Source organism: Protopterus annectens, chromosome 16.part0 (assembly GCF_019279795.1).
Source record: "Protopterus annectens isolate FY-2018-M chromosome 16.part0, PAN1.0, whole genome shotgun sequence".
Classification (NCBI taxonomy): domain Eukaryota; kingdom Metazoa; phylum Chordata; order Ceratodontiformes; family Protopteridae; genus Protopterus; species Protopterus annectens.
The window spans coordinates 244,967,482-244,985,101 of NC_056750.1; the positions used below are offsets into that span (position 1 = coordinate 244,967,482).

General features: G+C 41.8%; 1 protein-coding gene across 2 annotated transcripts in view; it reads right to left on the minus strand.

Moving 5' to 3' along the window:
* RNF31 (ring finger protein 31) overlaps nt 1-17,620 on the minus strand; it is a 1,258,066-nt gene that overhangs the window by 232,051 nt on the left and 1,008,395 nt on the right. The window lies entirely within an intron of this gene.

Below are 17,620 nucleotides of genomic sequence, written 5' to 3' on the forward strand. Positions count from 1 at the left end.
CCACAAGAGGAGATAACATACTTGATCTCATCATCACGAACATGGGAGCACAATGTTCAACACCAGAGGTGTACCCCTCACTGGTGAGATCAGACCACAACTAATCTCGCTGGAGGTCCTCATCCCACCCCACCTGAAATAAAAAAGACCACAGTAAAGAACTTCTCAAAAGCCGACTTCACACTTCTAAAGACTAGTGTGGTCTCCTTTAAGGCCCCCGAGTCGGCGGAAAACAGTACTCAAGCCGCTGAATCACTTACAAATGCCTTCTACCAGCACCTGCAGGACTGCATGGATAAGGCAATCCCAAGCAAAACAAAGACTCTTTGTACCAAAGGCAAGCGTCCAGTCTGGTGGACCCCAGCCATAAACAAACTCTACAACAAAAGGAGGAAGCTACTACAAGATAGAGCAAAATCCTTAAAAGGTAAGACACCCTTGATCACTATAAGTAAAAAACTAAGAGCTCTCATAAAATCATCCAAAGCAAATTTCGAGAGAAAAATAGCTAAAGACTCAAAAGACAATCATAAGGCCTTCTTTAGCTATAGTTAGAAACCTGGGAGGAAACTCCCAGATATGCTCAGAGCTAGTTCAAATGATGTGAAGATTACTGATCCTACAGACATTGCCAACATACTGGCTGACAGGTTCAGTGCAAACTTCTCCCCCAAAAGGAGAGATATCTATACCAAACGATTGCAGCCCCCAAACATCTCCAGCCCAAGTGAGAACTGCTCTCTCCAAAGCAAAAACACAGCATCCATGGGACCTGATGGTGTCCCCGGCTGTGTGCTCCATGAACTCAATGAGGAATTAAACCCACAGCTAGGACAGCTGTTTAATCAAAGTCTTACCTCTGGATACGCACTCCAGGAGTGGCGCACTGCAACTGTGGTACCACTTCACAAAGGCGGTGCCTCCACCGACCCTGGAAATTACCGCCCATTAGCTTGACAAGCCTTATCTGCAAAGCCATGGAGAGGATCATAATGGACCTCATAAATAAAGACATAGGGAATTTGCAGACTTTGGATCCAACCCAGTTTGGCTTTGTCAAAGGCAGATCATGCCTTTAAACTTGGTTGACTTTTTCAAACAGTCACCAAAGCCATTGATGAGGGAAAGGCAGTCCATACAGCCTACCTCGATCTGGCTAAGGCCTTCGATACAATACCCCATTCGGTATCATTGAAAAACTCATCAGCTTAAATGTCAACCCATACATCACAAGATGGGTTGCAAACTGGCTGAGTGACAGAACCCACAGGGTCAGAGTTGCTGGCGCCATGTCAGACTCAAAGCCTGTCACAAGTGGTGTCCCACAGGGCTCAGTCCTGGGCCCACTCTTGTTTGGCATCTACTTTTCCAAGTACAAGCAAACACAGGAGGGTTATGGCTGACAGAGTTTGCAGATGACTGCAAACTGGGCATAGTAGAAAACACATCTGACACAGATATCCTTCAGAAGGGTCTCACAGAAACGGATAACTGGTGCCAGAGCCACGCCTAAAGTTAAATGCCAAAAATGCATAGTCATACCCTTCGGGAAAACAAGGTTACCCCTAGCTACCAAATAGGTGGAAATCCACTGAGCACAGAAGAAGTTATCAGGGACCTGGGGACCCAGGTTGATAGTAGTCTGTCATTCGACACCCATGTAGCTAAAGTAGTTAGGAAGACCTTCTACATTGCCCACCTTATCATGAAGGGATTCTCATCTAGATCAAGGGAGGTCATAGTCCCTTTACTCATCACTCATCAGACCAATGATTGAGTACAATGCCCCATTCGGAATGTATCTGACCCGACACTTGCAGCAGCTGGAGAGGCCACAAAAGTTCCTCACCAAAAGGATAAAGGGTCTCAAAAATCTGTCCTATGCTGCCCGACTGAAAGAACTCCAGCTCTATTCAGTCGCCACCGCTTGCTCAGAGGTGACCTTTGCCTAACATACAAGGCCATGTCAAACCCAGATTTGATGAATATGCTTCACCTCAAAAATCTAGATCCATCAGAGCCACAAGGGCGGAGACTTAAACCTTGACATGGCTATTAATAGGACGTGCTGGAGGGATAGATTCATCACCCAAAGACTCCCTATGCTGTGGAACAAAATCCCGTACATGTGAGGCAGAGCACTGGCTGGCCTTGTTCAAGAGAAATCTTGACCAATGGATGGGAGATCGCAGATATACCCCAGGGATTACCTCAGTGTCACTGCTCGACAGAGGCACAGCAAAATAATGGGTATAGTTCCCCATACTAAAGGGGTGGCGTAAGCCACAAAACGATGGGCTAGGCTTGTAAATGCCCTCGGGCAGATAGCCTAGTATGAACCTATGAACCTATGAGCAGAAATAGCAGAGGCATGTATCTTAATGGAAGAGAAAGAGAGACCCTTATGTAAGAGATCTGTCAAGTAAAGTAAAATTAAGGTAATGTTAGGAAGAAGAGGATCAGAATCCTGAGCCTGCATCCAGGAACAAAATCTTTTCCATTTTCCTGCATAAGATTTTCTAGTGCTAGGACGTCTGGCTTCTAAAATGACATCCACAACCTGCTTGGGTAGGAAAGAAGAAATCAAAGGCTCTGGATTAACCAGGCCACCAGGCTGAGAGTTCTGACATGAGAGTGTAGAACCTGACCCTGATGTTGGCACAGAAGGTTCGGAGACTGAGGTAAAACCCAAGGGGGCTCCAGACATAGGTTTTTTAGAGTAGGATACCAAAACTGCCGAGGCCAATTTGGAGCCAGCAAGATTATCATCTTGGGCTTGTCCTGTTTTATCTCCAATAAGACCCATGGAAGAAGAGGAAGAGGCGGAAAGGCATATCCCGAGAGGTTCCTCCAACTGAATGACAGGGCATCCACTTTCTAAGCTTCTCTGTGGAAAGTCCTGGTGCAAAAATTCTGTAGTTGATGATTGAGATGGGATGCAAAGAGGTCTATGCGAGGACATCCCCAGACTGCTGTTATCATCCTGAATATTTTGGTGTCCAGCATCCACTCGTGTGGATCCGAAAGGTTTCTGCTCAGACTGTCTGCCAGGAAGTTTTTTTTCCCTGGTAGAAACTAAGCTTGAAGATCCAGATTGCAAGCTAGAGCTGTGTTCCATAGATCCATGGCTAGTCTGCAAAGGGGGTAGGAATGAGATCCCCCTTGCTTGTTTATGTACCACATAACTGTGGTGTTATCTGTCCGTATTAGTAGTTGTCTTGGTTGTAAAAGATTCCTGAAGGCCAATAGAGCTTTCTGAACGGCTAAAATTTCCTTTAAATTGATATGCAGGTGCTTCTGATCCTTTGTCCAAAGGCCCTGCAGACAGTTGCCCTGAAAATGGGCTCCCCAAGCATAATCCGAGGCATCTGTGGTTAGAATCTGAGTGGCAGACGGAAGGGTTTCCCTTTGTTTAGAGCACATGCCCTGGACCACCAAAGAAATTCCTTTTGAAGGCAAGGAAGGACGGAGATCAGTATGTCTAAACTGTGGCAATGCTGAGACCATACACTTTTTTGGTACCACTGTATTTTCCTCATGTGTAGTCTTGCATATGGTACGAGAAGGATGCAGGAGGCCATGTAACCCACAGCCTGCAGGAATTTCCTTGCAGATAGTTGAGTTAAAATTGCCAAGGTTTTGAAAGTTGAAGCCAGCTGTAATTGTTTTTCGGATGTCAGAAATGCCATCTGGGTTGTGGTGTTTAGAAGAGCACCCAGACAGGTTATCTGTTGTGATGGTGTCAAATTGGACTTTTTTATGTTTACAGAGAATCCCAGGAACTTGAGGAGGTTCTGTACAAATTCTAGATGCTGGAGTAAGACATCCTTGCTGTCTGCCTGAATTAGACAATCGTCCAGATAAGGGTAAATTTGAATCCCCTTGAGTCTGCAGTAAGCTACTACTGGAGCCAGGCATTTGGTGAAGACCCTGGGCGCAGTAGCTAATCCAAAGGGCAGCACAGAGAATTGAAAGTGCCTCGATCCGGCTATGAACCTGAGGTATTTTCTGTGATCCTGCCTGATGGGAATGTGCAAATATGCCTCCTTTAAATATAAAGTTACCATCCATGCATTTTTGGACAGCATTGGAAGTAGCTGCTGTAGAGTAAGCATCTTGAATTTTGGTATCTCTAAAAAGGTGTTCAAGACCGACAGATCCAGAATGGGTCTCCATGAGTTTTGCTTCCTTGGGACTAGAAAAAGCCTTGAATAAAACCATTTTCCCCTCTCTGAAAGAGGAACCAGTTCTATGGCATTCATAGCCAAAAGAGCTTCCACCTGGTTTAAGGCCTCCATCCATTGATGTTTTGGAAGGTCTGGCCAACCGCTTGGCCTTGGCAAGGTATGAAAATGGAATTTGTAACCTCTTAAAACCACATCTAAAACCCATTTGCCTTGGGTTATTTGAGTCCAATTTTGATAAAAAAGAGAGAGTTTTCCTCCAAGAGGGGCATCCAGGGAAGAAATTCCTGTAGCCCCACAGAGGGAGTCATTGAGTTTGTTTCCTTTGAGATTGTGACCTGTCCTCTCCTCCCCTAGGGGTGGAAGCAGTCCACTGTCTTGGTCTATAAGCAGCTTGTGATTGAGGCCTCCCTCTGGAACGTCTATATCTGCCCCTCTGAGGCCTGTCTGAAGTGGGAAAGGACCCATTTTTCGAAGGCCAATTCCTGCTAAATCTAGGAGGCTGTACTTGTAAGAAATCTTTAACTGTTTGCATTGATTTCGCCTTATCCTCCATCTTTTTAATCACCTCTTCAGCTTTCGATCCAAACAAAACATTAGGCTGAACAGGAGCATCCAATAATTTTGCCTTTACCTGTTCAGGTAAATTTTGTTCCTTAAGCCATGCATGCCTCCTAATGACTGTGCCAGAGGCCGCAGCCCTACAAGAAGCCTCCAAGGCATCAAATCCACAGTGTAAACCATGCTTCCCAACCTGTTCAGTGGTATGCAATAAGTCATGTAATTCCTTATCCTCTGCACAGGCAGAAATGGAAGTAAGCTTTTGTTTTAAGACAGACAATAGAAATTGCTGGTATTTGAACATATGAAACTGACAGTTTAAAGCCCTAATGGACAAAGTAGCAGAAGTGTACACCTTTTTGCCCCATCTTTCTAAGGATCAAGAATCCTTTTCAGTAGGAGTAGAATTTTTGGCAGAAGCGGCCTTCGCTCCCTTAGGACCCTGAGAAATGGTTTCAGGGTCAGCAGAAGGGTTCTTGTATAAAAACTGATGGGAATCAGGAACCCTGTAATATCTATCAGGTTTCACAGGAGCAGGAGGAAAAGAGTCAGGGGTTAAGTTAGCCTCCGAAAAGGCATCATCCACAATACCAAAACAGGAGGAATAGCCAGGGGTCTATGCTGGGGAAGAAGCAGAAATTCCCTCAGCCTTTTCTTGGATTCCGAATACTCCTGTCCTTCCCAGTGGAAATGTTCCCTCATTTCATGCAAAGTTTCCCCAAAAGAGAAATCCTCAGGGGGAGAGGCTGAAGGAATGGATTCTTCAGCATCAGAATCCTCATAAGGAGGGAAAGAATATTCCTGATCAGAAGAAGAAACTGAGGAAACAGAAGCCTGATCAGAGGAATCATAAGAAATATCCTGCCTTGGCCTTTTGTCTGGAGGGGGATGAAAACCCCTAATCATAGTAAGTAAATCCTCCTCCATCTTGAGTAACTGTTTCTGTGACTTGGGAGCCGGTTCAGAAGAAGCCTGTGTAGAAGATTTTGATTTTGAAGGAGTCTTTGCCTTTGTCTTTGCCTTTATTAGTAGCTGAGTAGGCCTGAAAACCCCTTCGGAAGCCGGTACCTGCACAGCGGCTCCAGACCCATCCGAAGGAGCACTGTCCGAAGGTCCTGCAACAGAAATATTTAAAGGCCTGGTTGGCTCCTCATGACAGTCCGTTTCAGCCATTGGTTCTGAAATGGCCGATGACAGGGGCTGCAAAAGCGCCTCACTGATGATGGCCGAACCTGAAGCTGGCTCCGCTTGTGTGCTATCATCAGATTTGGACCTCAGAGGCCTGTCTTTATCCTTGCGACGTTTATGAACTCCGGTAGCCGGGACCATATCCGACGTCATTTTGTAGTTAAAGCGCCTACCGAAGTAATGAAAAGCAAAACTGTACCTTCGCTTAATTGTACGTTGATTGAATCTAGCACAAAACCGACAACTAGCTACATCGTGGTCAGGGCCCAAGCAAGGAATACAGTAAGAATGAAAATCCTTATGAGGTATTTGCTTCCCACATGAAATACAATTATTAACTTTTTCTGACATCGGAGTGGAGCAAGAAAAAAGTTTCCCTAACGGGGTACTTAGCTTTGAGTGGAGAAGAAAGTCTTCGGACCGAAGTATATCAGTAAAATTCGTCAGGAGTCCACCGACCGGCAAATGTGAACTGCTATCACCGCACAGCAAGAAAGACTGGAGAAGATGGCGTCAGCTGTCAGCTTTGTACTCCTGGCGCCTGACGCCAGGGTGGGCAGCCGACGCCGGACCCAGACGTTGGGATTCTGGCCGACCGAGGGCTGCCTGCCGGCAGGGGAGAACCCTACAGTCATGACTGCAACAGTGAAACACAATGAACATCAATTACCTCTTTTTTCCTGGATGAGAACCTTTTTTGTGATGAGGTATGCCATGCAGAAAAATTTCCTAGCTACTGTGGTGATGTGACTATCAAAGGAGAGACTACTGTCCACCTGGGTCTCAAGGTCTCTTATCACACATTTGGCATTAAGCAGACTGCCACCTATGTGGTAGTTCATGGGTACATAGTTTTTACCAAAGGGGATGACAATGCACTTTTTGGCATTGAGCTTGAGGCCATGGCACTGACACCAGGCATCTGTCTCAGTGAGGCCCTTCTGTAGGATGTCCACATCATTTGGGGACTCGACTATGGCTCCTAGTTTGCAGTCATCTGCAAACTTCATTAGCCAAAGGCCTTCTGTGTTAGCCTGTACTTCAAAGAAGTAGATACCAAACAGGAGAGGTCCCAGGACTAAACCCTGTGGTACTCCACCTGTCACTGGTTTGAAATCAGATTTGGAGTCTACAGCTTTTACAGTGTGGGTTCTGTCAGTGAGCCATTTGGCAACCCATTTTGTGAAGTACAGATTTATACCTAGTTTAGTGAATGTATCTATAATTCCAGAATGGGGGATGGTGTTGAAAGCCTTGGCGAGGTCAAGATAGGCTGTGTGAACCACCTTATCCTCATCTACAGCTTTGGTGACTGCCTCAAAGAAGTCGATCAGGTTCAGGAGGCATGATCTGCCTTTCACAAACCCGAACTGGGTGGGGTCTAGAGTTTGGAGGTTACCAATGTCTTTGTTTATGAGTTCCATGATGATACGTTCCATGGCCTTACAGAACAGGCTTGACAGGCTAATAGAGGAATAGTTCCTGGGAACAGTGGTGGCTCCCCCTTTGTGGAGTGGGATAACTGTTGCTGTGCACCATTCAGTGGGCACAAGGCCTGATGTGAGGCTATGAGCCAGTTCGTTCTGAAGTACGTGTAAAATGCAGCCTGGGATGTTGTCCTGTTCCATGGATGCTGTGTTTTTGGCTTTAAAGAGTGCAGCCTTTACCTGCATAGTTGTGATTATTCTTCCTGTACACACACACACACACATATATATATATATATATATATATATATATATATATATATATGTGTATATATATATATATATTTATGAGCCCTCTAGGCAGTGAGAGGGGGGTAAAGTTAGCACTGAACCTATCTGCCAGGATGTTGGCAATATCAGTGGGTTCTGTAAATTTCGTGCCGTTGTGCTGTAACTCAGAGCAGATCTGGGTGTTGCCATTGAGATTCCTGACATAGCTATAGAATGCATTGTGGTTTTCCTTAGAATCAGTGGTGATTTTGTTTTCGTAGCTAGCTTTGGAGGATCTTATAAGGGATCTTAGCTTCTTACTGAGGCTCACCAAGGAGCTCCTCCTCTTATGGGATTTTACTCTTTTGCAACAGTTTCTTCCTTCTGTTGTAGAGTTTGTTTATAGCAGGGGACCACCAGATTGGCTTCCTTTTTTTTGGAGAATAGCATCTTGGTTCTGTTTGGGATAGCATGATCCATGCACTCGTGTAAGTGCTTATAGAGTGCATTTGTGTAGGATTCAGCAGTCGTAACTGTATTGTCCATCTGCATGGGTGTCATGAAGTTCGCCACTTTTGTCTTAAGAAGCATGAAGTTGGCTTTGGAGAAATTTTTTACCACGGTTTCCTTAATGGGGGGGTGGGACGTGGATATCAAGGGTGATTAGCTTATGGTCGGATCTGACAAAGGAACTGACTTCAGGTGTGGAACACCAGTCACTCATGTTGGTAATGACTAGGTCTAGGATACTGTTGCCCCTGGTGGGGGTGTGGATAAGTTGATCCAGGGCACTGGAATTTATGAATTCCAGAAAGCATTGAGTGAAGGAGTTGGTACACGAGTAGTTTTCCCAGTTAATGGTGGGGTAGTTGAAATCACCCATTATTAGGGTGTTTGGTTGAACCCTAATATTTTCCAGTATATCAAGAAAAGAGGAGTGGGAATCCCGGGGCATGGTGGGGGACCTGTAGCATGCTACAATTTGGATTGCAGTTTTGCCCAGAGTTAGTTGCACTTGGATAACCTCGGATGCATTATGCTGAGCAACTAGCCTGGAGGTGTGGATATCCTTAATGAATATGGACACACCTGTGCCTTTGGTGTTTCGGTCCAGGTTAGATGGCTGAAATGTGTGGTATGAGTTATAGCCTGGTAATGCAGGGGTGCACTCTGGAGCCTGGAACCAGATCTCAGTCACTGCACAGATGTCGATGTTCTCCATTTTAAGGAGTGCCTCGAGGGAGTGCATTTTGAGATTTAGACTTCTAGCATTGAGTAGCATTACCCTCAGTTGTTGCTTGCCTGTTCCTGTTACGGTGGTTAATTTGTCATTTGAACCTTGCCTAAAAAAGGCAGTATAGTGGTGGCAAGAGCCTTAGCTGGTATCTGGAATCATCTCTGGTAAAGCATCAACCATGTCGTCCCAGGCAGACAGATACTGTATCCCCTTAGAATGACACAGAAGCTTAGCCAATTGTTGAAGTCAATCATTTTGTCCTTGTACTGTGGTATCATTTTGGGCAATGGCAGGATGCTATTCAGGGCTAGGGTCATACCTGCCCGGGCTACAACATCGGAGAGCTCTTCCATGTCTCTTTTCAAGTAGTCCAGGGAGGTACACCTCAGGTAGTTCACACTAACATGGACAATGACAGTCATATTTGTACTTGTTGTGGAGTGACCTGAGTGCATGGGTTATGTGGTGGATCCTGGCACCCGACAGGCAGCTGAAAGTAACCTTCTCTTTGTTTAGCCTGATGAGTGGGACATCAGTGTGCCTGACTATAGAGTCACCTATGACTAGTGTGTTAGTTACGATGTTTTGCCTTATGGGCTGTGGTTGAGTGGCACACTGTGTCTGTGGGCTATGTGTCATTTGGGTTGTGTTGGGGGGTGGAGGTTGGTTGCGTTTCTGCTTTGGAGGTCTCTGTTGCTTGAGCAGATTATTATTGAGAGCCTCCGCAAATGTTTTTGTGTTTCGACGTGTGGATTTTGGTGGTGTAGGTTTAGTGGGACTATGTGATGAGTGTGGTGTGGTGCAAGTGTTTACCTTCTCCTCTTGACTGTCAAGTTCAGTCTTGGATGGAGACAGCTTTACCTCCAGTTTGGCTAGATAAGTGCATCTCTCACAGGTTGTAGTTTTGAGTGGTAGGAGGAGAGGGTTGTCTGTGTACATGAGGCAATTTCTACATTGCCCCAAGATGCCTAGATTCATCAGAAAGACAGGAGAGAACACTGGGAGCTGACCCTTGGGGATGCCTGAATAAAACATTATTTTCTTCTAGAGAAGTGAGGAGAGTGAGTACAAGAGCTGTTTTTCTCTAAGCAAGTGAGGAAAGTAAGTACAAAACTGTTTTCCTCTAGGTAATGAGGAAGGTTAAGTGCTGTAGTAATCTGTAGCTTATTTAGTGCTTACAACAAGTTCTGAACAAGTGCTGAGCACGAATAAGAAAATTCAAGTGCTAAAACCAAGAATCTTTATCTGAAGTAGACTAGTTACAGGAAAGAAACAAGTGCAAGTGCGGCTTTTAAATCAGAAAGTTAGAGAGGGATAAACTGCCCAAACGGCCAATAACTACAATTTCTGGGCCAGAACCACTCCTTATGTGGTAGATAGGTTACCTAGTGCTTACCACTCCCACTGATAAGCTAGTAGGCTTCCCTCCAACACACAATGGCTATGGTCCTGGATACAGCAAATCTGTATCTGGACTAAACTAGTTAAAGGAAGGGGGGAACAAGTGCAAATGCGGGCTTTTAAATCAGGAAGTTCAGAGAGATGGCAAAACTGACCAAACAGCCAATAACTACAATTTCTGGGCCAGAACCACTCCTTATGTGGTAGACAGGTTACCTAGTACTTACCACTCCCACTGATAAGCTAGCAGGCTTCCATGCAACACAGACAAGCTTGGGGGGCTCAGAAGCTTACAAAAAGTCCTGGATATAGGAAATCTGTATCTGGACTAGACTAGTTACAGGAAATGCAGCAAACAAGCGTAATTTTTTTTGCTACAGTTAAGCAGAACACAGGGAGATTCAAGCAAAGTTTTTTTTTTTTGTAAAGGAAAGGGAGAAAGGAGAAACAGAAGATTAGGAAATCCCCACTACTTGCAGAGAGAGAGAGACAGATCACAATATTCAGTGAAAGAAATAACAGAATTGCAGACAGACCACTATATTCACTGAACAAATAAGCATAAAAATAAAATGCAATACTATCTTTAACACTGCAAGTTTGTACTTATCCCAGCTTGTAATGCAGTTGATTGTAGGTATAAAGCAGCCAGCTAAACAGCTATTGCTTAAATGATTTAAAAGATAAATGACTAACACTTAGCCTAGAGGTTTACTCTGTGGTTATAAGAGTTAACACTGAATATGAATGAAGTGGAATAACAGTAACCCACACTACTTGCAGACAGAGTGATTACAATATTCAATGAAAGAAATAACAGAATTGCAGACAGACCACTATATTCACTGAACAAATAAATATAAACATAAAATGCAATACTATCTTTAACACTGCAAGTTTGTACTTATCCCAGCCTGTAATGCAGTTGATTGTAGGTATAAAGCAGCCAGCTTATTGCTGAAATGATTTAAAAGATGACCACAGAGTAAACCTCTAGGCTAAGAGTTAACAATGAATATGAATGAAGTGGAACAACAGTAACCCCCACTACTTGCAGAGAGAGAGAGAGAGAGACAGACAGATCACAATATTCAATGAAAGAAATAACAGATAGTTACAATTTCATGGTAGCACACGTTACATTAGAAAAGCAGTTTTCCTACTTACAACTTTGTAGGTTAGGTTGTAAAACCTTGAATCAGTTTCCTGACATTAGAATTTAAGCCGTACAGTCAGGCATTTCCTGGTTTGAACTTTTGATAGCGGGTTGAACTAAAATGAATTTATATGCTTATGACTAAATTCAAAGCAAACACACAACAATCGCTTCACAATGTGAAGTTTACCTTATGTGGGGATTGTGAATAATGCTCAAGCTAGCAACCCAGTCCAATGACCAGGTCAGGATTTCAACAGACAGTAACACTGATGCTAATCAACTAAGTGACATCAAGAGAGTTGTGTACTTTAACTTTATACAGAGAACATAACTTGACTATAACTTTGTGCAGCTTATAAGGAAGTGTATTATTTTTCAGTATGAGGGGAATTTATTTACACTTTTTAAATCACTGTAAGCAAGATTATCTTTCCTCCAAGAAACAAAACTAAAAAATGAAAAACAGCCAAAGTCTACTGAAATACTGGCAAGGATGAGGTGTGACCAGAAAGGGGTATGTATTTTAATTCACAGCTCTTAACTGGAAGATGATTCTGGAAATAAAGGGCCATCAGGGTAGGTGGTGTAGAGCAGATATAAAGGAAAGCCATCATTTGCTGTTACGGTCCAAATACCAATGTTATCACCTACTATTACAGTTTTTTTGGTGAAATCATTCAGGCAAAAAATAAACAGGAAGACATTATCATAGCAGGAGATTTCAATACTGTACTGGACCCACATTAAATAGACTCTTGGGTAACCATAAGATCCAGATCAAAGTTTTACAACTGTTGAGATCTTTCATGAAAGAATTAGACTTAGCAGATGGTTGAAGAACCCTAAACCCTACCGTTAAAGATTTTAATTCCATAGCACCAAACTGCAAGCAGGATCGACTTTTGGCTTCTTTCCAAATCTTTAGTGAACAAGATTTTCACAAGACATTATTCCTACAATCTGGTCTGATCACTCAGCTACTGAGCTAGAGCTACAGCTAAAGAATATGTACCCTCTTCCTGCTCTCATCCATGTAGCGTTTAGAACTCCTACTGTTAGGATCCACTCAGCACAAACAAAAAATAGACACCTTTATTATACAGTTTTGGAATAATAATGAGAGAAATGATAAAGAGGAATGGGCTAAGGGGAGAATGTTCAAAATGATGGTAAGACAAGAGACCTCCAGATTAAATAAGGAATGAATTAACCAAAAAATAGACAAACTTGTAGCCAAAGAAAAAAATAAGAAAATGGGAAGTATACAAGTCTATAAAAGAAACCAATGTAATAACACGCTCTTCGGCTTTCAAACCATCACAGAAAAAAAAGAAAATTTGAAGTTGGCATTATGCCATATTAAATGAGAAATGGGAAAGATATAAAACGTTGTTTTGGGCACATGGACGTATCTTGCAAAAACTGATAGCCAAAAAGATAGCAGAAAGGTCCTCAGAAATGTGAACTGTAGCAATATGTAAAAGCAATGGCAAAATAACTATCAGCCTCAGAAAAATGAATGATGCCTTTGTCAAACATGCCTTCTATCAACACTATAACTGACGAAATTGCAAAAGAAATTCTTACTTTTCCGAATGATTTTGAACTCAAAAGGCTTTCAACAAAAGAAATCAAGCTCCTCTGCCAGCACGTCACTACGAAAGAAATTGCTAAAGCCATCTTGACTCTCACCTTGGGGAAAGCACCAGGTTTAGACAGTCTAACACCAGACTTTTACAAACAATTTAAGAACCAACTATTACTCCCTGTAAAAAATGTTTCTGAGGAATGTGAAAACCTGCAATGTTTCTCTTATGACTCATTGGTAGCCAAAATACTGATGTTTCTTAAACTCAACAAAGACTAAACTCTGCTCCAGAATTACAGACCAATCTCCCTTTTACAGGTGGAGGCCAAGACTTACGGAAAAATTCTGGCTAACAGACTAAACAAAATTTGACCCAAATTAGACCCTAATCTTCAACAAGTTTTTATCAAGTAGAGATTCAGGAGACCAGACTTGGTAAGACTCTGGAAGACTACTCACAGTCAATGCTGGAAAAAAAAAATAAATACAGCTGCAATTTTGGTTGACTTAAAAAAGCATTTGACTCAGTGGAATGAGAGTTTATTTGGAATCTAATATCTACTTTCAAAACCCCAAGCTCCTTTACTAATAACTGAAATCATTAAATTCCAAGCATATAGCTAGAATGAATACCAAAGGGGTTCTATAGGTTCATAGATAGGTACTAGGCTATTAGCCCTAGGGCCTATATAAGCCCAGCCAAAAAGGTACCCTGGCTTTCACCACCCAAGAAAATTATTTTCCTGTGCCCCTGTCAAGCAGAGCCACAGAATTGATCTCTGCGGTGAATTTCCTATTTCCCATCCAATCATCAAGATTTTTCTTGAAGAGTGCTAATGAGGAGCTCTATTTGACATAGATAGGTAGTCTGTTCCAGAGTATGGGAACTCTCTGGGACAGGAATCTATCCCTCCAGCATGTTCTGTTTATTGTGGTGACAAGGTATAGGTCCCTAGAGCATGTAGCTCGGAGGGATTGGGATTTCTTTAAGTGGAGCATGTCCAACAGCTCTGGGTTTGACATAGCTTTGTATGTTAGGCAGAGATCGCCTCTGAGTAGGCGATATGCGACGGAGTAAAGCTGGAGTTTTTTGAGACGGTCTATGTAGGGCATCTGTTTGAGGCCAGTAATCCTCTTTGTGAGGTATTTCTGTGGCCTTTTCAGTTGTAGATGTCTTGTTAGGTACAGACCAAAAGGGGCGTTGTACTCTATAATGGGTCTAATGAGTGATGAGTAGAGGGGAACAATGACCTTTTTTTTTCTAGATGAGAAACCTTTTGTGATGAGGTGAGCCATGTAGAAGGATTTTCTGACCACTGTGGCAATGTGATTATCAAAGGAGAGATTACTGTCCACCTGTATCCCAAGGTCTCTTATCACACTTTCGGCATTAAGTAGACTACCACTTATGTGGAAGTTCATGGGTACAGAGTTTTTACCAAAGGGGATGACAATACACTTTTTGGCATTGAGCTTCAGGCCATGGCTTTAACACCAGGCATCTGTCTCAGTGAGGCCCTTTTGTAGTATATCCACATTGTTAGGAGTTTTGATTATGGCTCCTAGTTTGCAGTCATCTACAAACTTTGTTAGCCCAAGATCTTCTGTGTTAGCCTGTACTTCAGAGAAGTAGATACCAAATAGGAGAGGACCCAGGACTGAACCCTGTGGTACTCCACTTGTCACTGGTCTGAGGTCAGATTTGGAGTCTGCTACTTTCACAGTGCCAGTTGGCAACCCATCTTGTGACATAGGGATTTATACCTAGTTTAGTGAGCTTATCTATAATTCCAGAGTGGGGGATAATGTCGAAAGCCTTGGCAAGATCTAGATAAGCTGTGTGAACCACCTTACCCTCATCTATGGCTTTGGTGACTTCTTCAAATAAGTCAATCAGGTTTAGGAGACATGATCAAATCCATACTAGGTAAAAAGAGATATGAGACAGGGCTGCCCCCTCTCACTCTTGTTTATCTTAGTAACTGAAGACTAAATGACTGGCAACCAAGCGTATCACATGGAATTCAATCAATTGCCCAATTTCCATTTGATTTGTTGACTGTGTAAGTTTGGATAGCTAATCCAGCATACAACTATGAGAGGGTGTTGGTCTGTTTCAAGGACCTCAAGCCACACACAGGCTTAGAGATCAACCCCCAGAAAACTGCAATCTTTCCTTTATCAAACAAATCTTAGGAAGAACTTAACCATGTTAAACACTCAACGGCCTGTTTAGTTGAATCAGAATGCAATTATCTGGGCATAATAATGACAAAAAATCTCAGATAATACATAAAAACAGCAAACAACTAATAGCTGATCTATCTAACAAATCCATATGTTGGAAAAAGACCTCCAACCCTCAAATAATGAAAACATAGATGATTAATATGTACAGCCTTCCAAAAGTTCTTTAGTTAATGAGATATATTCCACAATGGTTTATGTCTAACTACAGTAAAAATTTTAAACATTGACAGCTAACTAGAAATGAGGTGTTTTAGATCTCCCCAATCTGCAAATATATAATGAGGCAGTTGTAAAAATCCAATATATCCATTTGAGACTTTCCCAGACCAATCTGGCTAACTTTAGAATTATCTGTAAAAGACCCTAAAGGAATGCTAATATGATCTGGGATCTTGGGGGCTGGGAAATTTGAGCAGAAAAGATAGTAATATGAAATATAAAAAAAATTAGCATGGGGCTGCTTTAGAAGTCTCTTTGGAAATCTCATTTCAACAATAAGTTTAATTTCTCAGGCTGGATAAATTGAATTCATGCAGATATCTGGGATTTCAAAAAAGATAAACTAAGATAAACTAAGACAATTCAATGAACTACAAAATTAATCTATAAAGAAGACATAGTAAACACTATTACACATGACAAATATCTTGAACTAATATGGAAACATAAAAATCAAGTAATGAATTATAAGTTAGGTCTCCAGACAGGCTTATTTTACAGGGAATACTGTGATACATCAGATATCTCAGCGCGTTCAATAAGCAATAAATGGTCAGATATCAACAAGAGCCCATAAGTATTCTAGACAACTGGAAATACATTCAAGCAAACGTCACTAGCTCTTTTTCAGACATATTTCAATTCACAAATTTTAAACTCTTCCATCAATGGCAACACTCTCCAGCTATACTATTTAAATGGGGGTTATACAACTCCAAAAATGATGGCATCATCATACACCTAATGCTGATTACTTCCATACGATATGGGCATGCCCAGTAATCTGTACATTAAGCTACTATTGACAAATGCACATGCACAACTAGATTCAGACTATCAGACCTCACCCTTCCTATGTGCTGGCTCTTTGGTATTGACCCCATTACCCAGAAGATACCAGCTCATATATGGTTCAGAATGATCACTACAGTCCTGATTAAATTCATATTCAAACAAGGAAATGTTCCCCTCCACGTTGGACACCTCAGTTTGTCAACTACATATATAAATTTATCAACTGGGAACCTCCAAGAATGGATACAATGGAATGGTCAAATTTGTGGGTAATTCTACTACATGTTCTCTTAGATAACATTTGCTTAACAGTATAATTGCAAGGTATGTTATGAAATTACTTAGGAGAATGCGTATATGACAAATAGTTTTGAGCCTAGACTTTAAAAAACAAATAAAAAGAATATGCTTAAGAGCAATTATTTTTACCATTTTACTAAACTGTTATTACATGCCATTAATTGTGTGCATCATGCACAAATTAATGTTGTTTCTTCTCTTATGACATTACACTAGTAAGAAAACTGTATAATGGAAAAATGTCTTAATACTACCATATATTATTATGTCTATCTTTTGACAAATAAATGTTTGTCACGATTAAAAAATATATCTGTTGCCAAAGAGAAAAGTGGAGATTCAGACTTTCTGAAATGCAAATGGGGTTGCCAGGGTAGGGGGGGAACAAAGTCACTCAAATAGTAATTCTGACTAACTGGACTGCCTTGGTTTTGGGAGTTTCCAGAATTATTCTTAGAACCCCACTTCCATTTCATCTTAAAGATCTGTTTACCCTTATTTTGTTGAGACTGTATTTTGTTTCTTACCAAAATTGGATGAGGAGTTAAAGAATCCCTTGTAAAACTTGGAAAAGGAGGTCTGAAAAGTTTTAGCTACTCCCTGTATCAGCTTACCCTTTCATCACACTTTCTGGTCACCTCTGCGGCACAGGGGACAAAAACTAAATCTCTATCCAAAGAAGGAATTAAAAATATCTCATTTTTATCATCACCTGGGAGGTTCTGAAAAAACAGTCATGTAAAGCTCCCCAAAACAGTACCAGTGTCCATAGCTATGGAAGAAGTTTCAGAGTCATACATACACTCTATACAAGTGAATTGAACAATATAAAAGTTAAATTACATAAAGAACGTTTTTCCTCAGAAGAAGAAACTGAAGACAAAACAATCCTCATACTTTCACAATTAGCTAGAACAAACCTTATCATATGAACCTGTCAATTTAAAATTCTGAAAATCAAACTTGCAGAAGCATACTCTTTTTTTTCCTCTATATTTATCAATAGTCTTCCAATCATTATAAGAAAGAGTAGGACTGGAA